Source organism: Lissotriton helveticus, chromosome 5_1 (assembly GCF_964261635.1).
Source record: "Lissotriton helveticus chromosome 5_1, aLisHel1.1, whole genome shotgun sequence".
Lineage (NCBI taxonomy): Eukaryota > Metazoa > Chordata > Amphibia > Caudata > Salamandridae > Lissotriton > Lissotriton helveticus.
In genome coordinates this window covers 1,310,332,319-1,310,357,976 of record NC_136065.1, presented here as the reverse complement: position 1 = coordinate 1,310,357,976, position 25,658 = coordinate 1,310,332,319, and the positions used below count along the sequence as shown (strand labels likewise).

General features: G+C 41.8%; 1 protein-coding gene across 2 annotated transcripts in view; it reads right to left on the bottom strand.

Annotated features, from left to right (window-relative positions):
- The window catches only part of NGF (nerve growth factor), a 350,749-nt gene that overhangs the window by 13,939 nt on the left and 311,152 nt on the right, over nucleotides 1–25,658 (bottom strand). The gene's annotated exons all lie outside the window — the stretch shown is intronic.

The window sequence follows — 25,658 nt, the reverse complement described above, 5'->3', positions numbered from 1 at the left end:
ACTGTGTGATACTCTGCAGCTATGCCATAATATATTTGTGATTTTATGAAAGATTTCTCTTTATATATTATGGCTGTATAATGTAGTGTACACTTTCTTCTCTGTCTTACATCTCTCCAATGCCAAATTTTAAATGGGATCCCCCACTCACTTCTTATCACCTCGGTCATGTAGTGGGGGTACCAAAAAAGGGCATAGGATGTGCCCTTGCAGCAGACACGAGGGCAGTCAGACATTCATTTTAAACGAGTTAAATACTAGCTAAAACAAGGGCATTTTGAGACTTGGACATTTAGAGGCGTAACTTGGTCATTGAGATGGGGTGGGCTTCAGATTTTTCAACAACAATGCTGTCATTTAATGTTAATAATAATTATAAAACAAGAAGGGCACTTGAGAGGGGCTTAAGGGGCAGTGGAAAGTGAGAGGAATGCAGATTGGTAGGACTACTAAGTCAGAGAAAACAGAAGATTTTGTAAAAATAATCAACATTTTTGAAGACTTTCAAAACAGAGTGAGCAAGAGTGTGTGCATTTTTAGCTTTGTATACGTAAAAATGTCTGGTGACATCTGATGACCCCCTCACCATGCCCGGCTGAAACCATTTGAAACCAGCCAACTATTTATCAAAAAATATTTTTATTAGGGGGGTGTAACTACCCAAATTCCCCATCCCAGTTCCGGATTACCAAATAGGCAAAATAGTCACCGGCCTACGGGCCCCATTCCTTTTTGGGACCCCGTGGCAATGGATCAAAATGATATTGATTTGATCTTGGAAGAAAATTACAATCAAGGTTTCTTAAATTGTTTCCAAAAGATAGAAAAAAATGAATCAATTATGCCCACTGAATACCACGTTTTGCAAAAGGTAGACTTCCAAGTTATCCTGAAAGATTTCACCACAAACAAATTGAGGAAAGTGAATATTTAAAGTTTTGTTGGTTTAATAAAATTGTAAAAAATATATTTTTGTTGATTAACAATAATTGCTAATGTTTAATTTTATGTAATAAAATTGGTTTATTAATTTGCGAGGGGGCCCGAAACTATCACTGCCTAGGGGCCTCCACAGGACACTGCCCATCCCCCCCTCAAGCTATGCCCCTGGAAGCAATCAAAGTTAAGGAAGAAGCTGCTCCATGAACATCTTCAAAATCCTTAGAATTAAATGTAAGGGGTTTTGAGAGTCCATGTTTCTTCCCATCTGTTTGATGCCTGTATGATCTGCTTTTGGTATTTCAGCCCTACAGTGAGTATTTGCGTTCTGCAAAGTGGAAATGCTCTTTTTACACAAGGTGTTTTTACAAACAGAGCCAGGCTTGAAAGATGTTAAACATTTATATTCTTATTTTTTCTGCAGAGGTGAACATAAAATTACACAAGAGCACTGTTCTGATGCAGAGTAATTTCAGTACTACAGAGTATCAAGATGTTTTCACAAGGGGAGTAAACTACTTCCAGATGCTATCAAATTGATATACATTCTGGCTATTTAAGTCAGGACATACAAACACACACAGGCAATATATTTGCTGCCAGTTGTAAAGTTGGTGTTTGCCTTCAAAATATATTTACAAGGTAAAGTTAAGGACAATGGGATTATTTATTTCACTTAATGGATATGCTGTAAATCACAGCAAATAGTTTTGCAAAAGGCCATACATTGTTTTTAATAAAATAATGTCAGGTATTGGAACTTCATACAAGTGTGTGTTTGAACAGAAATGCTTTAAATAATGTTCCGATGAAGGCTGTTGAAAATAGGTAGGTTGCTAAAACAACAGTTTTTGATAAAGGTTTTTTGATAGACTTCATATTAAACTACATTAAACAAAGAGGTCACGATAGATGTATGTTCCAAACGATGTGATATGTTTGCTTGCTTCTGTATACTAGGTAAACCATGGACTAATTAATATGTGCGCATAGAAGAAATCATCTCACACATAAGCAGGACTGGACTGGCCGTACTATGCATCGGGTGTTTCCCTGGGAAGCTGGAAGGATGGGGCCAGTTTTGTTACTGGGGGGCTGGTTTTGCAGTGGTGCGGCAATATCAGCTCCCAGTAACAAAAGAAGTAGTGCTTCACATTTACACCCCTGCTTTGAGAACCCAGTCTGGCCCTGAACATACGCCAATAAAATAATGTATACCAGTCTCTTTATTGAATGATAAAGTTAATGTGCATCTTTTTTCGGGATCTTAATCTCATACAATATATTTTGCCTGCATATTTTTATTTATTTATTTATGGTATTTGTAAAGCGCTCTGCAACCCTAAGGGCATCCTGGCGCTGTGTACATGTGGCTGAAAAACGCTGTGCATCAGGGGTGGAAGGATAGCATTAGATTCTGGTAAGTTAGATTTTCGGGAAGAGCCATGTTTTCACCTTTTTTCGAAAGACCATCAGTTCATTTGTTTTTCTGATGTCAGTAGGTAAGCTATTCCACAGGTGAGCTGCAGCTATGCTGAAGGCTCTGCCACCACAGGTGACTTTCTTGATCCTGGGTATACTTATGAGATTTGAAAAGGAGGATCGAAGAGACCGGGTAGGTTCATACCATTTAAATTTGTTTTGAAGTGGTCGGGGGCCTAGCCCATGCACTGCCCTAAAGACAATGCATAGGGATTTAAAGCAGATCCTCTGGTGTACAGGCAGCCAATGTAAGTCCGCCAGAGCGAGAGTAGTAGAAGATCTTCGCCCTCGAGAAAGTGCCAAATTTGCTGCAGCAGCCTGGATACTCTGAAGTCTGGAAATCAGGTAGGCAGGGGATTCCAGTAATAAGGCATTACAGTAGTCCAGGCGGCTGAGAATGGTGCTCCTAACTATAGTGGCTCTGACCTGTGTTGGTAGAAGGGGTAGCAGCTTTCGCAGTCCTCGCATTAAAGCAAAGCAGCTACTCACCTGCTTGTTAACATTGGTCTCCAAACTCAGGCTGTCATTAAAAGTGACTCCGAGGTTCCTCACTGATTTCACTGGGGTTAGAGATTCCCCTAACTCCAGGGGCCAGAAATCCGTGGGTAGACTTCTGGTGATTCTACCCACCGTGCAATGCATTATTTCAGTCTTGTCACTATTGAATTGTAGCGAATTCTGATTTAACCAGAGTGTCATTTCCAGCATGCAGGTGTGAAAGGTCTCAAGTGAGTCTGCATGGGCACCATCAAGAGAAATCATCAGCTGCGTGTCATCCGCATAGTTGATCACGCTAATACCGTGAGCCTTGAAGATGCCCATCAGGGGTTGCATATATATGTTGAAAAGTATCGGGCTAATTGCAGACCCCTGTGGGATCCCATGTGGAACTTTAACAAACTCTGACTGGTATGGAGGGATAGCTACTGCCTGCCATCTGTCCGTCAGGTAGGAGTGAAACCAGTCGAGCGCAGCTCCCCCGACTCCGATGTTTCTTAGTCTTGTCAGCTGGATGTCGTGGCTCACCGTATCGAAGGCGGCGGACAGGTCCAGCAGGATTAGAATTGCTGATTCTCCCCTGTCCGCCCTCATTCGTAGGTCGTCCAGAACTGTCAACAGAGCTGACTCGGTTCCGTGGGCTGGTCTGAAGCCAAATTGGTCCTCTTCCAGGATGTTGTTAGTTTCCAGGAAGAGGGTTAGTGATCTGCTGACCCACCGCTCTATGATCTTTATAGGGTATGGCAGGAGCGATATAGGTCGATAGTTTTTTTGGCAGTTCGGATCTAGATTTGGTTTCTTTAGTAGTGGGGTGACTTCCGCCAATTTCCAGTCTTTTGGTACGGTGCCTGTGTTAAGAGATTGATTGCACAACTGATGCAACACTGGGAGGAGTTCATCCCCGAACATCTTTACTATTTTGTGAGGTAGAGGGTCCAGAGGGGATCCTGATGTCGTGTTAAGGGTTATTCTTATGAATTCTTGCTCTGTAGGGGGCTCAAAACTTTCCAAGATGGCCTTTGGAGAGGGACACCTTGCATTTCCTACACTCTTCTCCCTGTTCTCTGGATTGCTATTACTATTATCCTGCACTAGAGGGACAGAAACACCTTTCATTCCCTCAATAATTTTAATGATTTTCTCCTGAAAGAATAATGCTAGACCGTCACATAGTTCTTGTGAGGGCTTGATTTGGCTGTTAGCACAGGCAGGATGGGATAGCTCTTTGATTATCCTGAAGGTATCACGGGATTTATTAGAGCTGTTTAATATTAGGTCTGCGAAGTGGTTTGCTTTGGCTATGGTGATTTCTTTCTTATACTGTACAATTGTAAGCCTCCATATCAATTTCTCCTGTTCCAAATAATTTTTCCTCCAAAGCTTCTCCGTCTTTTTACAGGCACTTTTCAGTTCTTTCAAATTATCCGTATACCAGGGCGCGGAGGGTTTACCTCTTTTCCTGATTGTTTTCAGAGGTACAGTATTGTCAAGTTTCTTGGTTATCTCTTTACATAATGAATGGTCATTTGTGGTGACATCGCTCTCTGAATTAAACGAAGTCCCAACTTGACGGAAGTTGAAATTTCCTTTCTCTTTCCTTTTTTTGCAGGCCCTTCCAATCACGGCCAATAAAGGTCCTAGTCTGCGTATTTATGGGTCCTGTGTTAGTCAGGGTGTGGATGTTGAAAAGAAGGAGGTGATGGTCTGACCATCCTACTGGTAGAATTGTTCCCATAGTGATTAGATCCTCCGCAGCAAATATTAAGTCCAGTATATTTCCTTGTATATGTGTAGGGGTAGTTATCCATTGTTTCAGCCCTAGATTGTTACAAGATTGAGTGATGTTATGAAAGGCCGTGTGTAGTTGGTCGTTATCCCATAAGTTAAAATCACCCAGTACCAGCAACCTGCTATGCATACAGAAGTGCTATGGTGTCATTATGTCTCAGTTACATAGTTTGCCTGAAAATAAGTACAACAACTTGAACATATTAAATAGGATAGGATTTCAGATTCACTCATACTGCTTAAAAATATTGATTGACCGCGTACAACATATTTTTTCACAAGTTAAATAAAATAAAATAAAAAATATTCTTCCCCTCATTAATGCAGACTACTTCCAATTGTAACATAGATATTATTTGTCTTTCAAGACACTATTCATCACAATGGGGCTAGGTTTCCATTTCCTGAAGAACGTGATCAACTCCAGTGCCATTTGTCTGAACAACTGACCACAACTGACCACAGTGTGCCTGCGCAATTATCCTCATGCCCAGGCCAAAAACCCTCACATCAACATATTCTCCCTTCTTTAGTTCAATTAACTTTCCTGATCGGAAAGGCACACTTTTATTGGCGTGGAGGAGGTAGAGCAGCAATAGTAATTGGGATTTGTTTTTGTTTTTATAAGGAGCCATTAGGACAGAGCGTATTAAATTTACTATGAGAGATCACCTGTTTTCACAGTTAGTTCCACCGCAACCTTTTCAATGCATCAGATAAACACTCCTCCCACACAAATACTATGAGGCATGGTAGCTGTTATGACCAAATTCGTCACTCAAATATTTTCTAACATGGCCTCGAAACTTAAGCAGTTCAAGTTCAAATTAACTTTATTCGGAATCTAAAAAATCAATAAAAGCACAGTAACACAGCAATTATACAACAATAGTAATAAAATCCATATCAAATTAACAGTTTGTGGTGATGCAACAATAACAATTCATCAATTAGCAAGGAATTCATACAGGGATAAAAATGTCAGCGGTTGGACATCATCTTACATGCTCAGGTGGCAATTCTCAAAAAAGTGCTGGTGCGAAAAACAAATTCTTCATTGTTCAAAGTAAGTAACCACTGGTTGGCTTTATCCAAGCAAACAAGTCTCTGCTTTTTTAAAAATGGAGTTAAAAGCCACTTCACGTATTTTAAATAATATTTACAAAAGAACAAGAAATGCAGATCAATTTGTGCACTCACTGGCGTGTGATCATGGTTAGGCTGATAGGCAAAAGGGAAACAGCAAAACTTTTACAGTGCCTGCTCTCAAACGAAATAAAAGGCTCCTTTCCCAATAGGTCATTGGTAAAGTAAGATAGATTGGTAAAGGATGCCTGTACAATTCTATGCTCATATAGCTTAATACAGAGGATTTCTTCTAATCCATACTAATCCTTCCTGTGTTATATAATGTGTAGAGTGCACTTTTTAACTCATTTTTATGGAACGTTTCGGCTGTGCTCGGGTTTAAAAAGAGGCTACCTTTGTTAATACTGCAGAGACTCTGATAGACTCCCGACAGCCAAGCGATATCCATTCCTCTCTCACATTTAACACAGTCACTGATAATTTCTCTGGTTAGGGACGAAGATTGGTTCCTCCAGACTGATAACCAGAAAAGAGCAGGGTGAGCATTAATAAAATCATTGATGTAATGTAAGTTAAGTTCCCTACGGCAAATGTATTGAGAAGTAGAAATTAGGACACACAGCAGCTTTCTACAAAACCTATTTTCTTCCTGCTGGATGCAGTGGCTGTTCGTAATACCCCAGACCTCAGCCCCATACGAGGCTACTGGAACACATTGCAATTTAAAAAAATGTAAAATAGCTAAATTAGCACCTGTTTTCTGTGGCCGAGGGAGACTGAGGATAGAATTGATGGCCTTTGAGAACTTACTCCTGGAGTGAGCCAAATGCTCAGTCCATGAGCCGTTCGCAGCAAAGACCATCCCAAGATAGGGAAAGGTACCAGTGGACGTCAATTTTTCATTACCTACAGTGATAGAATTGAGCTGGCGCTTTCCGGGTCTGTACGACATAATAAAAGATTTTTTTAAATGAACACATAGATCTAGACTGCCCATGTAATTTACAAAGGTCTTTACTAAAATACGCAGAGAATTCGGAGTGTGGCCAATAAGAACCGCGTCATATGCGTATAATAGTACCGGTAGTGGTTTTCCATTAATTCTGGGGACATGTGGGGTCAAGGGTTTCAGGGAATTATTCAGTCCGTTAATATAAATAATAAAAAGCTGGGGTGCCAAAACACATCCCTGTCTGACACCCCTGCCAACCCCAATAGCTCCCGAGACCTCACCCCCCTGCCGATCCTGACCTGGGATTTAAGATCTTTATGAAGGGATGTATGACATTACAACGCATGCTTTTATATCGCATGCCTTTACAAAGCAAGTATTACAACGCAGTCCATTACAACGCATAGTGCTTTGGGGTGCTGGATAGTAAATAGTTTAATTTACTATTCCAACTCCAGTCCCCGTGGACACTAGGGAAGGTTATTGGATAGTAAATTAACCTATTCCCTGTCCTAGAGCGCCCCCCAGAGCAATGCGTTGTAATAGTTTGCGTTGTAATGGTTGCGTTGTAAAGGCTCTGCGATGTAAAAGTTGCGTTGTAAAGGTTGTTTAACTTATGAAGATGTGCCAAAAAGTGTACCAGTGGCTCATCCAGTCCATAGGCCAATAAAATAGGCCAAAGCTTGGACCTATTAACTAAATCAAAAGCAGGCGATAGGTCCATAAAAGCCAAATAGACTGGAGAGGATCGAGCAATAGTATATTTCCCAATGACCAGGATCAGATTTAAACACTGTTCATTGGTCCCAACCTTACTACGAAAACCCAGTTGGCATGGCTCTAAAATACTGCTTTCATCTGACCACTTTAGAATCTTATTATATAAGACTCTGGCCAGTATCTTTAAGGTATTACCGAGCAAGAAAATAGGCTTGTAGTTAATGGGTTTAGATCTATCCCCTTTTTTAAAAATTGAAACGATAGTACTCGTGGCCCAAGTGCTCGGCATCGGGGCATACGGTAAATTTTTAAAAACATTCAGGAGAAGTGGGGCCCAGAACTCTGGTTTCCATTTGATTAAATCTATGGGCAGCCCATCCGGGCCAGGTGCCTTATTCCCAATGCTCTGATCAATAGCATCTTCCACCTCTAACAGAGTAATTTGAAAGCTAGACAGTTGGCCGGGTTCATACTGATCTGATCCTTGTAATGGCGTGGCATAAATTTTAGAGAAATGACTCTCCCACGACTCGCTCAAAATAGTACAGCTAACACGTGTTAGTAGCTGACCCATAGAGCGCAAGTCCCTAACAACAGACCAGAATATGTTGCCCTTTTTTGTGCCGGCGGCCTTAGATAAGGCTTCCCAACAGTTATTAAGGAGGGCGCCCTTCCGCTCACTAATCGCTATATTATACCTCCACCTAGCTATACTCACATATGCTGTACACCTTGAGTTGGATGTTAGAACCTTACGTAGATTCCTGTTAGCCTCCAAACACTCATGGTTGAACCACCTTGGATAATTTTCTACTCGGGGGATTGGTTTTGACAAAAGGATTTTAATTGCCAAACAAAGTTTAGTGAAATCCTCAATCACGCTTGGATGTGGTTCATCGATCGATAAACATGAGATAATTAAGTGCATGTTCTCCTCTGCTTATGTCTGAAACAATTTGCAGCTATCGACACCCCTCCATTTTAATCTTAGATTGTCGGTTGATGGTATTATATCCCTTGCCCCACATTCATTAATGAACACGGGGCGCGGTGCTAATCTCAGGACTATTTTAGTCCTATTTGAGTTAGTGTGGCATCATATGCTGACGACACACAACTTGTGGTGACCCTGTCTCAAGAGCCGGTGGAAGCTGCACAGAATTTTTCACTGTGTCTTCAAGAGCTTGTGTCCTGGATGGCCATAAACTGAAACTAAATGGTAACAAAACAGAGGTCTTAGTCATAGGAAAGGCCCCCTCGATCTGGTCATCTGCCTGGTGGCCCAATACTTTGGGCCAGACTCCCTCCCCAAAGGACCAGGAGAAGAACTTGGGGATATGGCTGGACCCCAAACTGTCCTTTGAGCCTCACACCATGCGAGTGATGGGAAACTGTGTGGGGGTCCTACGCACTCTCCGGAAGACCCTGGATGTACTCCCAGTGTCAGCAAGAAAGTTGATGGTTCAAGCCCTCGTGACATCACGACTAGACAATGGGAATGTTCTGTATCTGAGTGCAAACATCAAGTGTGTTCAGAGACTCCAGCACATTCAGAATGCGACCGCACGTCTCGTCTTAATGCTCCTACAGAGAGCATCATCCAGCAAGGTTCTTGCTTCTCTACACTGGCTTCCGATGAGGAAACGTGTTTTGTTTAAAGCAATGTGTATCAGTCACCGTATCCTGCAGAAAAAGGGCCCCTCCTATTTACATGATCTTCTTACCCCATATGCTCCCAGGCGAGGTTTAAGATCTAGCGGTACCGGTCAGGTACGCATACCTATCATCAGAAGAGCTAGGATGGGCGGACGCTCCTTTAGGTTCTTAGCGGCTTCCTACTAGAAATGGCTGCCGATGGTGCTCCGGCTGGAACCATCCAAGACGATTTTCCGGAAAAAGCTCAAAACATGGCTTTTTCCATCTGATAATACTATTGTCTGATTCTTTCACTGTTCTCTCCTTTGGTTCAGGATCTTGCTGCAGCGCGGGGACGCACTGGTCAGTGCAACCAGGCGCTTTATAAATTTAAATTGATTGATTGATTTTAAGAGGGTTATGGTCCCCGTAATCCGTAGCGGTGACCTCAGCAGCCAATAAACAGTCTGCGAGACAAGGGGAAATAAAAAAAAAATCAATAGTTGAGGAACAATTCCTTCCTCTAAAAGTGGGTGCTTGGTAGTTAATAACAGATAAGGCACCCACAACGTCCATGACGTTAATAAGATTATGTTGGCTCAGGAAAGTGTCCAGCTGTGCACCCCTGCACAAAACAGGGTCTAAGGTGGGTGTATCCACACCATACAATTTAGGTGAGAATTTTGCATTAAAATCGCCACCCAAATGGATCCCAATAGCCCCATCTGAACCTTGCTGGCTGTCTAAATTAGAGATGTGATTAAAAAGCTCTATAAAATCCCTATTTGGAGTAGAATAAAAATCATTATTATAAAAATTAATCAAATAAAAAAAGAACTCTCCTTTTATATCTCAGTATTTGGAGGTTACAACTATTAGTTGGTATAACCTTGACACTCCCTCCAGCAGCAATGTTAATCCCAATGAACAATCCCCCGATGCATGGCCAGATTTGGGCTTGGGTGCAACTATACTGAAACAAAGAAACCGTTCAATATGGGTTGCCCATGTTTCTTGAAACATTACTACATCTTGGTCAGATATTACACGCAGCCAATCCTCATCACCTAGCCTTGACTGTAAACCCGCAACATTCGAACTCAAGGCATTCAAGTCAGTATCAGCTTTAGTCTTGATTGGAATTTGCAAGATGTCAAGCATATCAGTGGGAACTAAGGATGCAGGTCCTATAGAATTTTCTGCCTGTTGTGAATGATCAGTAAATAAAGGTGTTTGGATATTCTTTGTTTGCGAATCAACTGGCTTATCTATGTGGGTGACTGATATAAGGCCTGATGTGTTCTCAACAAAATCAGGATGACCGACCAGCCTAGGTGTTTGTCAATCTTGGGCATCTAAATTAGACAGGGCCTGAAACCTATTAGTTCCCAACAGAAAGACATGAACATTCCTAGCAGATGTATTTTGGGGTTTGTAAAAATGACCCAGTGGAAGTGCGCTGATACTAGTATTTAATGTTAGTGATTGCTCTTGGACACTTAATAATCGCCGGACCATTTGGGGTTTACAGAAATTAATAACAATGCAGTTGTCGCTAACGTTTTTAGATGAGTGGCCAACCCATCCTACTCGTCTAACCATAAGAATTTCATTCATATCTGAGGCATGGAATCTTTTATGTTTTACCAACCAATCTACTGACTTATTACGTAGATCTACCCAAGACTCCCTCCGATCACCGGTGAGATTAGGAATGCCAGCTAGGACCAACACATAGGGACAAGCATCTGGGGGTAGTCTAAAAATATCATCATTGGATCTCATACTGTTGGTCTTAATGCGGTCTGTGGCCGTTAGGCCCATACTTGGGTTGCTTGCATCAGAACTAGGATTAAAACCAGGGGGTGGGTGTCTAGAATGACTATTGCCTGAAGTTATAGTATTAACAGCAGGAGCTCTGGATATATCTTGTGTGATCCTTTGATCATAATTGGGCTGTGGGACAGGAGGGTTGATACGATCTCCGCAGTACATAAATTGAGTGCTATAGGATCATTATACACAGTGGAGCTTAGCAATAGCATATTAGGCCCACGATTTATAAGGGTCGATACTAACAAGCTACCCCGCCCCGCATTATCAGGGGTCCAATTCTCTTTAATACCACTGAGATTATCCATAATAGAATCCATCCTTAGTAATCTTCCCCATAATGAGTCAAAATTCTTATTGATCGCCTCCTTAAGTTGAGATAGAGCAGAGTCCAAAATGTTTTCAACAACATTTACAAGCATGGTTTCCACAGTAATGTTTGTATTGGTTGTATTCCCATGTTGATTAAAGATGATATCGGTCTTAGTACACATAGTATTCAAATTAACGTTAAAGGGGTAACTACAGAATCAAGTGTGGGATTGGTGGTGCGGGGGCACTTGGCCATTGGTGTTTTATGAATGCCCACAAGTCGCTTCCGTTTGTTGGTTGAGACTTTCGTCTTAGCATTTCCACTAGACTTGGCAAACTGCGCTCTAGTATTGATGCGGGGCGCAAACGTGGCAGTGGTATCACATACATCTTGGGTCAGCGAAGCAAGATTTGAAGATTCAGGGTGACTCACAATAACCTTTTCGTGGGATGCATAAGATGTGCTATCTGAGTTAGGGCCATTCAGTGGCAGACGAGACTGTAACAAAGCCGGGTCCAGAGACAGGCGACGTTAAGTAATCTCAATTTCATGAGTCAGCAGGGATTCTGCCCTCAAAATAAAAGCATCAAAAGTCCCCGCAACTCCTTTCTTTTTATTCATGATGAAATAACAACTATGCTGACCAGATCCCCAAATAGAAAAATGTGGAATAGCACAGAAGAGAAATGATAACAGGCCACAAAATGTAGATAACTTTCACAGTACCTGGATTTTTTTGTATGGCGAGGGGTGGGGGTCAGAGGGGTGGCCCGGCCTCCTCCGGTCTCGGACGGGCTTCACCGGGCGAGCCCGTGCGCGTCCGGCAACGCGGGAGCCCCCAGACAGATTTATGGACCGGCTGGCTCCTCATGTGAGACCGCACTGCCCTCTGGGAGATGGAGTTCCAGGCAGTCAGCGGTCACCGCTCAGGAGCGGGAAAAATGATGGCCGTGGCGCAATATCCCCTGCGCGGGTCTCAAGCAGTCCTCGGACAGTAAGGTAGTGGGCAGCACAAATGGCAAAAGCAACAATCCAGGCAGGTAAGGGTGTCCCGCGCCGCAGGAGGCTCCAGACAGAATTATGGACCGGCTGGCTCCTCACGTGAGACCGCACTGCCCTCTGGGAGATGGAGTTCCAGGCAGTCTGCGGTCCACGCTCAGGAGTGGGAAAGATGGTGGTGGTGGCGCGATATCCCCTGCGCGGGTCTCAAGCAGTCCTCGGGCAGTAAGGAAGTGGGCAGCACAAATGGCGAAAGCAACAATCCAGGCAGGTAAGGGCGTCCCGTGCCACAGGGAGCCCCCAGACAGATTTATGGACCGGCTGGCTCCTCGCGTGAGACCACACTGCCATCTGGGAGATGGAGTTCCAGGCAGCCTGCGGTCCGCGCACTGGAGCGGGAAAGATGGTGGCGGTGGCAGTGGCACGATATTCCCTGCGCGGGTCTCAAGCAGTCCTCGGGCAGTAAGGCAGTGGGCAGCACAAACGGCGAAAGCAACAATCCAGGCAGGTAAAAGCATTGCTTTTAGAGTGCGTGGCGAGAATAGTTAATGTTTGGAGATTATTTGACTAATAGCCCATAAAGGTTAGTTGAGATAGCCTCAATAATTAAGTATCTCTAAACAAAGGTAAAGTCTTCTGAATAGCCATTAGTAATGCCTTGAACCCAGAATCAGGAATGCAAAGATTGTTGAAGAACCAAGAAAGGCAAATATTGTACAATATATAATTCAACAGGCAATATATATTCTGGATGCTTTGCTTCCTAGACTAAAGGTACCTTAGTCAAGGAAGAACTGAAGAAAACAAAATTGTGTGCAGTAATGGAAAATGACACAGAAATGTGGCAGATAGATTTCTTTTGCCAGGAGTGGAAACGCAAAGATTTGAAACTGATTAAAAATATACTGGGATTGCTCCCCTCGGTCCACTAACATTCCTGCTGATAGGAGGAGGCAAATTCAGTATTATTTCTATAGGTAGAAAGACATTTGCCAAGAGGATTGCTGTGCAGGAGGGAACAATGTCAACTGCCTGGTCCCATGACCATATAGGTCTTCTTCTTTATTGATTTATGCATTGAGCAACCTAAATTGATGAGTCTAGCTTGACAGTATTAAAGATTTCTTGTTCACTCTCTCAGATCAAATTTTGACAGGGCAAAGCATAGAAGATGAAATTCTAGCATTCAAAGTCAAGATCTTTGCCTGAGCCTGATCTCTTTGCTTCTCTCTTTGCTGTACAATAGTGAGCTGAATGGGGCTCTGAAAATTTATGAATGTTTTATTTAATCGGACATCGTATCGGAAGCCTAGTGATAACCCTCTTTAGCAGAACATGCCCTTAAGGAAGAATACAAATACTAGTCCTATTGGATTATATTAGGATGCAGAAAGGTTCTTGTTAGAATGTATTCTCCAATTAGAAAACCCATCTAGCCCTGCCCATCCAACGTTATCTTCCATATTAACATAAGACCTACTTCAGTACTCTAATTAGATTTAACCATGGCCACTTCAACCTGTGCGAGGAATATGAAGAGGTAGCGACATTGCTTACACCAATCTCATCACCTAGTTGTGGCAGATCTGAAACTCGTCTTCTATGTTTCTCATATATGGAGGTGTGTGTGTCCTTGTTTTCTTGGAAACCCAAGAATAGTAAAGAAGATGTAGTCCAGTAAATTGGTTAAGAACATGAACTCCATGCAATTCACAATTATCTACAAAAGACCAAATTGCAAAGCTTCCCATATTCCACAAGCAAGCATGGAATTGTTATGCAGTGCTTATCTTGTGCAGACTGAAGGTACTATTTACATTAATTGCTGTATCCAACCATTCGACAAGCAGAATGGAGAGTTAAAATTGGTGGAGACAAGGCATCATCTGAACCTCCCCTATTTCCTGTCCAATTGCAAAGGGGATAATGGGGACAGTAATTGGCATTGATTGGCCTATCGGATGCACTGCGAGGTTGCACTTAAAGGAATGGGAAATGCATTATTTGTCCCTATCTGTTGCAGGAGCCCCCATTAGGTCACAGCGACCCATTACATGCGAAAGGGATGACCGGCATCAACGCCCACAGCATCCTTGCTATTGCTAACAGTGTATTTCTTTTTATTTGTTTTTGATGTGGTGTTCAATTGTGCTGAGATACATGACTGCATCATTAAAGGGAAAACGAAAGTTTATTTATTTAAAAAGGGATGCCATTTGGATCATGTGAAGACTAACTGATTATAACAAAAACAGCAAACTGCTGTCTCTTGTTGAGTGATACCTCGACCAAACACTTGCACATTTCACTGGCATTTCCGACTTTAATATACAACATTTGTCCCAGAGAAACAAATGTGCGGTTATGCATCGGAAATGGATAGGAAGCAAGTTACCGAAATGCACGTTCCCTAATTGCAATTGGTTTTTGATCGGATTCATTCTTTTCAAGAATTAGGCAAATCAGCATGAATGCCTCTTTTTAAATTAAATGTACGTTGTCTTGGCATCCAACTGGATGTTTCTTGGTTTAAAGTCTCGCACACTGAGCGCACACATCCTGAACATTTTCCTCTTCTTCATAACATTGGAATCTGACTGTCAGGCCCCACAGTCCAGTTCGGTTCAAAGAGACCCCCCTAAAATTTATAAGTGTTTCATCATGCATTCGCAGAACGTTTACGGCAAAAATGTAGGTCATGAGGAATGAATTTAATTTGCAGTTAGGCTGCAGATGTGCCACCAGAAATGTTTTAAACAGAGCAGAGGAATTTGACCACCATTGCAACCTCTTTTCAAGCACTCAGGCCCCAAAGGAAGCGTTTGGGAGAAAAACAAAGTTTTTTGTGGTCTTACAAAATTAACGAAAACTGGGTCTCTTCCAAGATGACCACCTTCTCTGTGTGAACTGATACTCTTTTTCAACTGTTTCCCTATTACGATTTGTTTTACTCTCGAGGAACTCAAACACCGAAGATGTATGTGTTTAGACAGGAGCAGAGTACCTTATCCATACTTGGCATGATACTCCCTCCCAATGCCCAGACGTTATGATGCTTACATTAAGCCACCTATACCTTAGGGGGTCTTCCAGTCTGACCACGCCCATTTCTGATTTCAATCAATCAATGAAGCCTATATTTACAGTAATAACACAAGCCAAGGAAATAGTTCCAGTTCAGTTTTTTTTTCAGTTCAAAAACCTTTATTTCGGTCACTAAGACCTTAAAAGAATACACATATAAAAGAACTGACATTATAATATAAAACATACCACAATACAAGGACATCCATTCCGGGGGATTTGAATTGCCAAAAAGGTGGGCATAATAATTCCATCAAACAGTACAACGAAGTTACGACAAGGGGAGGAGCATATGCACAGTTCATGAGCAGTAATGCCAGTTGACAAACCAATTCGTTTGCTGTGTCTAAGCACATGCACATTAGATAGCAGCAATATTTCACTATTAAATAATTAAAACTACAAAATTCTGTCTATATACAATATAAAACGTTAAAATAGCTGCATCCCGTTAGCCCAAAATATATACTGGTCATTTATATTAACACTGTAAACTGAGTTTTGTTTATTTTTCCTTTTTTAAGAAAGCCCACTCCTCCGCCACATTGCATATAGGAATCGAGAAACAGCAAAAACAATGGGCTTGGAGGTGTCGTACTTTAAAACTCTAAAAGCCTCCCTACATTGCACAAACCCAAAGTTTTTACAAAGTTGTATAAGCCAGCACCGCCACGCTGCCTAATATCCAGGGCAGAAGAATAAAACATGCAGTTCGGACTCCTCCTCGTTGTTACATGTAGGGCACCCATGATCGGGGGCCCATCCCAATGCGCAGTGAAGGCCCGGAGGGGTAAGTTGCTATATCTGAACTGCAGATATAATTTCGTAGCTGCATGGGGTAGGATATCGTCCAAAAGGGGTTCTAATTTGTAGCCCTCCTTCATAGTAAGAAACTGCGTTGTTAGGGCACCTAATTTCGAGTTTGTTTGTATTGCCTTGAGTGTTACGGTTCGATATATTCTCAGAAGTGCAGCACGCGAAACCAGAGTACTGGTTTCGATTGGATTACTCCAGAGAGTTGGTTTGCCTATCCTTATGCATTGCTGTTTTACCTGCGCAAACCAAGGAACTTTGTTCAATACCCCTGGGTAAGATAATAACTCTTTAGTTTCTGCTTGATACGCTGCAAATTCTGGGGTCACCCAGAGCCTATGCCAAAAAGTTAGGGGTCTTAAAGCTACCTCATCTTTGATCGGGCCTATGCCTAGGTCTAACCGCAAAGGGATTAGCGGGGTGCTAGATGGGAGACCCAAAATTTGTCTAAGGAAGCTGTTCTCCACTATTGTCAAAGAAGCAGAAGAACAGTGACCCCAGAGTTCTGCCCTGTATAGCGTAGCTCCCCTCGCTTGCGCCCTATAGATCTCAATGGCTGGACCAATGGGTTTATTTGTTGACTCCCTTACCATTTTAGCTATGCCCTCGGTGGTCTGAGCTAGCCTAAGCTTGGCTTTGGCTATTTGGGACTTCCACTCCATATCTTCTGTGAGGGTGACACCCAGATAATCGAACACAGAGACCCTTTCCAGTGTGGTTCCATTTAAATGGGGGTTGGGGCGTGTTTTATTAGGCGGGTTGACTATCATAAACTTAGTTTTGTTGGTATTAATCACCAAATAGTTCCATGAACTGATCATTGCTTGTAAATGTTCACTCTCTATAGACCGATTCTTGTCTTCTGTTAAGCTTAAAAGAAGAAACCAATCACATTGTATTTTTACGCAAAACGAGTACACCACAGTTAAAAATATCCTAGCAAGGCTAATACATTTAACATGTCAGTAAAATGGAAAGTGTATGCAGTGGTTGAAATGGATAATCAAGGTTTTTGACATTATTTTAAAAGCCTATGTTGAAAACAAAATCAGTTCTTAAGTGAAAGGTCCTATGAGAATGCGGTTTTCTGTGCTAATCTTCTATATCACCAAGCTAGGCAAGTCTTATTGGGGGTTACAAAGAAGAAGGTCGTCACGAGTACCCTGGAGCAGGCTACAAGTGTTCTTAATTGGCTAGCTGGACAGATTTTTCTAGAAAGGTTCCTGATGAAAAAAGTCAATCTAAAAATCAACAGTGTTTGACATTTTCCAGTCTCTCATGTTCCTGTTTTCTTCAATTTGTCAAACTGTTTGGCTCCACTCTTGGATAAAGCCCATACCGTGGCTATCATTTAAAGGATAGGCTGAATCAAGTGAGTACTTGAGCAAATATAAAAAGCCAGAAGCAAACCTTCAGAGCAAACGTTTGGATCAGCAGTTGATCATTGCGATAAAATGTCAGATGAAAAATGTATGGTCATATAACTAAAAATCAAGGGAGGCAATCCACATGCAGACATGTTCCAGCAGGATACATGTCTGAAAAAGAACATGAGTTCCTATAAAGAGCTGGCAGTTTCTAAAAGTATACTACTTGGGGCAAAGCTTGTTAAACAAAATGTCAACATTTGGCATATTACCTAGTATGCAGTGAACAAATGACTTCTAAAGCTTCCATGGGCCAGAATACAGAATTGTCAGAACAAGTAAACATGGAGTCAAACTATGGAAAGTGAAATTAGTTATACTAGGAATGGGTGCACAGACATAATATCGACTCCAAAATATCGTTTGGACAGAATATCGAGTTTTAAATATCGTTTGGACAAAATATCGACAGGACAGAATATCGACAGTCAAAATATCGTTTTTAAGGTAAGTGAAGTAATATCGACTGTAAATAATATAGAAAGTGAAAATATCCAAGTATATAATCTAGATAGTAAAAAATATCGTTTTTTAAATAATATTTAATTATTTATAGTGTTTTTATGTTATAATATGTGTGAAAAGTGTCATTTTATGTTATAATTATTTTTAATTAATGATTTTTTTTTAATTATTGTGTAATTTTATTCTGTAGCGGGTTGTGGGTTTATAGGGGAATAGGGTGGGAAGTAATTTAATTATAATTAATTAAATATGTAAATTTATTAATTGGTAGTAATAATTAATTAATTGGTAATTAAATAATATTTGTTAATTATTTAAAATTTAATTGGTAATTAATTTAATTTAATTGATTAATTGCTAATTATGTAAATTAAAATAATTTATTTCCTGTAGCGGGTTGTGGGTTTATAGGGGAATAGGGTGGGAAGTAATTTAATTATAATTAATTAAATATGTAAATGTATTAATTGGTAGTAATATTTAATTAATTGGTAATTAAATAATATTTGTTAATTATTTAAAATGTAATTGGTAATTAATTTAATTTAATTGATTAATTGCTAATTATGTTAAATTAAAGGGGTATTTTTAGGGTTCAGGGTCAGTTTTTGGTTTTTGGGTAAAGGGGTATTTTTAGGGTTCAGTGTCAGTTTTTAGTTTTTGGGTAAAGGGGTATTTTTTGGGTTCAGGGTCAGTTTTTAGTTTTTGGGTAAAGGGGTATTTTTAGGGTTCAGGGTCAGTTTTTAGTTTTTGGGTAAAGGGGTATTTTTAGGGTTCAGGGTCAGTTTTTAGTTTTTGGGTAAAGGGATATTTTTAGGGTTCAGGGTCAGTTTTTAGTTTTTGGGTAAAGGGGTATTTTTAGGGTTCAGGGTCAGTTTTTACTTTTTGGGTTAAGGGGTATTTTTAGGGTTCAGGGTCAGTTTTGGGTTTTTGGGTAAAGGGGTATTTTTAGGGTTCAGGGTCAGTTTTTAGTTTTTGGGTAAAGGGGTATTTTTAAGGTTTAGGGTCAGTTTTGGGGTTTTGGGTAAAGGGTTTTTTTTAGGGTTCAGGGTCAGTTTTGGGTTTTTGGGGTACAGGGGTACAGTGTAAAAATAAAGTAAAATTAAATGTACATTAATTTAATTTAATGAAATTAAATTAAATTAAATTATATTAAATTAATTTTAAATAATTTAAATTATAAAAATTATTATATACTTACCAATACTTACGTTGTAATGGTAGTGCGTTGTAAAAGTTGCGTTGTAACGTCATATATCCACTGTTGCACTCCTTGGAGTGGGAATAGTAATTTTAACCCCTACGCTATCCAACGCTTTCCCTACTGTTGCACCCACTGGAGTGGGAATAGTAATTTTTACTCTTTTGTATTTGTACGTTAATAATATTGGCTATTATTTAATTACATTTTGTTACTATATATATACATGTTTTAAGAAATATGATTAAAAAAATATTATTTGGGGGGAGGAGCTACGCTACGAATCAAGATGGCCGCATAAGCTCCCGGCTCCGTCGACCTCCGCCAACAGCTCGATTATCCTGTCTTTCATCCTGTCTGCACACCTGATTTTCTTGTCTATGAAGGTCTACTGCTTCCAGAGGTGCAATCCCGAGATTTCTCCCTTATCGGCTGACGAAGATACGCCGTGTTTCTGTTCTCGGCCTAACATCGTGTTGAAGCCGGGGCCTCGATTTCTAGACTACCCGAGTCGGAGTTGAACAACATCGGCCGTGAGACCCGGACTGAGCCCGGTCTCCCGAAGAGTGCCTGAATTGTTGATTTTTCTGACGATCCTTTGAACGATCCACACCCGGGACACGCCAGCGTGCCACGCCGGCTGCTGTGGTGGAGGCCCGGCGCCCGGAGCCCTTTCTGCCCCGTGGGGGTCGACGGGCTGGGTCCTCCCTGACGGCGAAGGTGTGTTCTATAAGACGAGGAGCGCCCATTATTTGTGATCAGATTTACGTGGCCTGTGACTCCGGAGCAGCCGGCCTCCGGGGTCCGAACCCGGCTCTGTCACCTACCGAGAGGAGATGGAGCAGACGGAGGACACGCCATCACTACGGGCCGTTGTGGCCGCCATTGGGGCGCTCCATTCGCACACAGTCGCTGTGTTCCGGACACTGATGGTGAAAGTGGACGGTATCCTGGCACCTGAGGACGACACCTCGTTTGGTCTCCAGCTGGAGATGGTACCAGCGGTGCATGGCATCTCAGAGGTCGGGGTCCCTGTGCATCGCCCGGACTTTATGATTCTCGACGGTCCCCTATTGCCGGCTAGCCAGCCCGTGCTTCTCACTAGTGTCTTTTGCCTGACCCTGCTGCCACCCATCACTTCTATGGACAAACTTCCATGTGGCCACGAGTTACTTGCTGATGGTTTCGGATGCTCGCTGTTCTTGGACATCTTTCCTAGTTCGAGCCATGTACTTTTATCCTGTTTTCGATCCTCTTATGCTGTAAAGAACTTTTATGGACGCTCTGCCTTTTCCATCAAAATGGCGGATCGAGTGGCAAGGACTCTTAGGACGGACCGTACTGGCCAGGGCTGAACTTTATCGCTGGGTTCCGATATAATAGCCTTTCTTAATGCCGGGGTTGTGCCTATATTGTGATGGGAATTGGGTGGCTGTTATTTATCCTACCGTGACTGGTTTGTATAATTGCTGAATATTGGTTTTATTGTGTCTCCGGGTGGTTGCTGTTGGCGGTGGGCATGGGAGTCCGGGAGTGTGTCTGCTTTCTCCTCCTCCGCTTTCTCTTTTCTTTCCCTCTCCTTTGGGGCAGTTCCTGGGCGACAGGCACGCTGTTAGTGGGGTAGGCCGTAGCCATTACAGTGGTGTAGGGTGGCGGGTGTGGGGAGGGTTTGTTATTTTGGTTTGTTTTGTTCTATGGTCCCTTTCTTCTTTTTCCGTCTGTCTCTGGGAGGGTTCTTTACCTCTTTAGTAGGGTTGGCTGTCTTTCTTTCCCTTTTTCCTTTCTTATAAGGCTTCTACACTCAACTGTGCCTTTAGGTTACTGGGGGGCGAGTTTTCAGAATGGTGCTCTGCTTTATTGTTTGCTGTCGTATTGTTTTTGCTCTAGGTCCGCCTCGGCGACTGTATTGTTTTGACAACTGTGTGGTTCATCAACTGATTCTGTTTGCTCTGCGGGGTACGTCCCCCCCTTACCTCTTCTTATTTTACTATGTGGTGTGACGCCATTGCTCCTGCAGCCGTTCCTACTCTACATAACTTTAAAAAAAACGAAAACCTCATATATCCTTATGCTTTGCAGTGCGCACTCACACATGACGTATCTATGATATTGCTTTTTTTGGTCGTGTTCTTGTTTCTACATCCTGATTCATTTGATACACTTGCGGCCGGCCCCTGTGGTTGTGGGCCTGCGCATGTAATACTTTGCAAGTTTCAATAAAGGTTTTGGGAAAAAAAAAATATATATTATTTTTTTACTTTCATTAAATATTTAATTATTAAAAGTTATTTTAAGTATTGTTAAGTATATTTTAGTAATTAATTTTTTATATTAATGTAATTAAACATTGTTTTTATTAAAGTCGATATTTTTTACAACTATATTTTTGTAAACGATATTTTTAACTCGATATTTTTGTACTTACCTGTTTGTAGATAGAAACTCGATATTTTGTCTCTCGATATTTTGTCAACGATATTTTTGTTGGTCGATATTCTGTCCCTCGATATTATTTCAGTGATCCCTAGGAATGCTATGCAATTCCTTTCTGACAGTTTCTACCAATTGACATCAGCCCTGATGGACAATCTGAGGGAAACATGGAAGAAACAAGGGTGTCCCCCTATGTTAAGAAATTGAAAAAGGCCTTGCAAGTCTTGTGTAATTTTTATGACTTTTTGCAGCAGGACCAATGAACCCAAGTTCATAATTTGTAAAAGAATAAGTTCCAGGGCACACAATGTTGTTCAAAAGCCGACAGCCAGATCTATCAAGTTGACGGTGATGAATGCCAAGGCTGTGTAGTTCTGATTCTACCTCAAGCATCTTTCATCCTCCACCAGACAATTCCTGTCCCTAACTGTCACTTTTTAAAGTTATTTTTCATTCTGGCTTTCTCCCTTTATCACTGTCTTCCTACCTTTCCCTTCCTCTTATTGTCATTTCCTCTCTATACCTTTGGATCAATGTCTGTTGATGGGGAAAAGTGCCAGCCCCCGATAATAAATACAGGAGGGTCCCACCTGCAAGCACCAGCTCAAATTAAGTACTGGATGAACCTAACCTTTGTGATTCAGGGGCTAACTTGCTTATGTAAACTGGTAAAGCGCTTAAAATAGAAATGGACACCAGTAGCATAAAAGAATAGGAAGTACTCTATCCTGATTTATGTCTAGACTACAGCCTGCCATTCTTACCTTTTATGTATGTACCCAGAAACTCCAAAAAAAACACGGATCACAGATCCTAGCAACGGTCAGTGTAGACAAAGGACAAGAGCAGGCCCACAGTGAGGTCAAGGAGCTGGAACGTACAGGAGCATCGCGTTGTGGCCTTCTGGTTCAGAACCAGATCCTGTTTATGACCTTCCAATTAATAATAGAAATTCCCCGAAAAACCTGACCGGGACATATGTGAAAAGCGAAATCAGAAAGATTGTCTTAAGCCCTGAAGAAGTCCAGCAACGGACGAAACGTGTCGGCTATTCGCAACTATCAAAAAAAGAAAAGAAAGAATAAAAACTGAATAAAAGAAAGAACATCAAAGTCACAACATTGTGTGTATTTTGTGTACGTTTGGGAAAACTAATACTCTGTTTATCTGTATGTTCTTTTTCAACAATTGTTTTGCAATGGTGCATAACTCTTGAAGGGTGCTGTCCAATTTCAAAAATCAGTTTTTCTGGGTGGTAGGTTGACTATCTTCCTTAAGGCCCGTGTGGGGATCACGTGTCTGGACCTAGCACCTTCTGTTCCTATATAGCGCACGGTATTTCAATAGTAGTGCAGATTGTTCTGATGAAGCAAAGCTTCGCATTCGCGACGTGCTTTATTCATGAACCTCGCCCGTGTGTAATCCAGTAATAAGTTGTACGTCTTACTAACGTTTATTCTATGTTTAAACGAGGTTTCCCGACGCTTGCCTATGTGTTTTACTAAATAATTAACTCGAGTCTTTTAAAATGGCCGCTGCTTGGAAGTAAGTGTCTGCGCATGCGTCAGTCACACTCACGTGTCCTGATGTGTTCGCGGGTTTGGAGGGAAATAGTTGCGCATGCGTAATGCATAGCTTTGCCAGTAACGTGGTACTGCTCGTGCCACTGCTCTTGTGTACGTATACATGTAGCTAACATTTAGACTGCATAAGTATATTTTATAGTGATAAGTTGAAAGTACAAACCCTGTGATGTGTTTTCATAATGTTATTTCTATGTATTAATTTGTTCTCGCTTACTTTTCATGTATCGCGGGGAATGGGGGTCTGACTGAGCCGAATGCCATCTTGGAGGGCCTTTCTGCGCATGCTCCTCCATCTGGGGAACGGACAACCTTGACTGGTGGAACTTGGCCAGCTGGCAGGGATGGGCAAGATGCTCCTGAGAACTGACCTGAAAACCCAGGAAAATGGAGCCATGTGTCCCTACTCTGCAACAATGTAAAATTGTCATTGTATTTCCCTGCAGTTTCTCATGGGAACCCCAATCTTGCTAGGCGGTACCCAAAGATGCGAATTAGGCATCCAAATAGTGTGTTATGATTGGTGTGTTACCCAAATCCTACTTTAGGACCAATCCAAATTGAGGGATTCTGACACTTTGCAACATTGGGGGGTGGTACACCGTCCCCAAACTGTATATCTACCCTGGGTTCACCTAGGGAAATTGTCCGACTTGTCTGGTTTAGCTGACCTGTCACTGACCCATCGTACTCAATAGGTGACTGAAGATACAGAGCGCTGCGGAGCACTCTGTCCGAAATTGACCATAGACTAAGGTTCTACTGAACCTTAAAAGTGCTGGTAAAGCACTTTGCTGGGAGTTCGCTGATCCAATCGGGGTCTTGATCGATAGCTGCAGAGAGGGTGGAGCGCAGGCGTTGCTTCCAAACTGCGGGTGTGGTCCTGTCCTGAGCGGTCCTGTCCTGAGGGTTTGCTGTCCTGTCCTGAGGGTCCTGTCCTGATTCCTAATCTGAGGGTATCCTGTCCTGTCCTGGGTGTCCATTCTGCACCTGCTGTCCTTTGAGGGGTATCCTTCCTTGAGGGTTTCCTGTCCTTAACTGACCCGTGGCCAGGGTTTGGTTTTCACACCAGTCTAGGTAAATATTGCTCTAAAATTCTTTGAACTTGCACCTTTCTATTTTTCTGTCTTTGCTTCAATAAAGAGACACCTTTGCACATGTTGATTTTTCCATGCTTTTTGCCGCAACTACTGAAACGTAAAGTCAATTGCATATTTTCTTAAACTTGTTCCTATGTTATCCTACCTTTTAGAAATCATATTTTGCATTGCAGTTTGTCATTTTCTGATATGGTCTAGAACGGCCTTACTTAAACTGTCCAAAGAACTTTTACCTTAAATGCATAGCGTTTCGTGTTGCATCTCATATTAGTATTTCCATGATTACCCTGACTTTATTTCTCTATAGTTATGTACTCTTCATTATTTTGATTATTGATTGTCTCATTCTTGTAAACTTAATGCTCAACGAAAACGAACTTTAGATAAAGCTTTTAAAACTTCCAGTTGTCCGTGGTCATTTTACAACAGTATTGAATGTCATTTTGGGTTGGTATTTTGCTGCCTTTCCTTTTACAGCTAGCTCCCTGATCCGTTGAGGTCATAGGTACCCGTGTCGGTGGATGGTAAGTCGGGTACGCTGAGTAATAACAGTAGGGAAATTCACACAAATTGGTAGCAGCCCGTGAAGTCACCCTGTCAATGAATAGTGTGAATTGAAAGTATATGGGCCCGAAGCCGGAAAACGGCGAAATTATTGGCTGGGTGACCTCGCGCGCTCTATCAGTTTTTCTGGCTAGCAGAGGATGGTTAGGGACTAGTTGAAGGTTAGGCAGGATTAGTCAGACTAGTTAAGTCGGTAGCTGCTAGTATATCAATGCTGCTACAAAAGCGGCCATTCCGAGGGAACCGATCACTCTCTTGAAAGGTGTTGCTTTTTGAAAATTCATGAATTGTTTTATCATTGTTATTCTTGTTCTTATATTGTTATATGTATTAATCCATGCGTTTGTAAACCGTATCGTTCATTGTTGTCCGAACTCCCCGGGGAATTGAAAAGGCAAGTGGTGAATAGAATCCATTGCCTTGAGGTCGCAGGCTTAAGGAAGGTTAGGTGCAGGTTAGGATAACCGGGAAGCACTAACTAGGGTTTTTTCTGAATACGTGTGTGAATAAATGTCAGTAACGAGGTTCATTGGCAAAATTCCCATAGTGGCGTAACCTAGTAAGGGTCACATCGGAAGAGTAACAGGTTCCTCGGAGCTTGGGTGAAAGCAGAGGGGTCCGCTGGGAAACCTTAGACTCGGATATATCCCGGAGAAGTGGATGAGTTTAGGGGAATAACAGGTTCACCGATGCTAGAGTGAAGGGTAGGCGGAAGAGATCTACCCGCAGCGCGTGAAAAG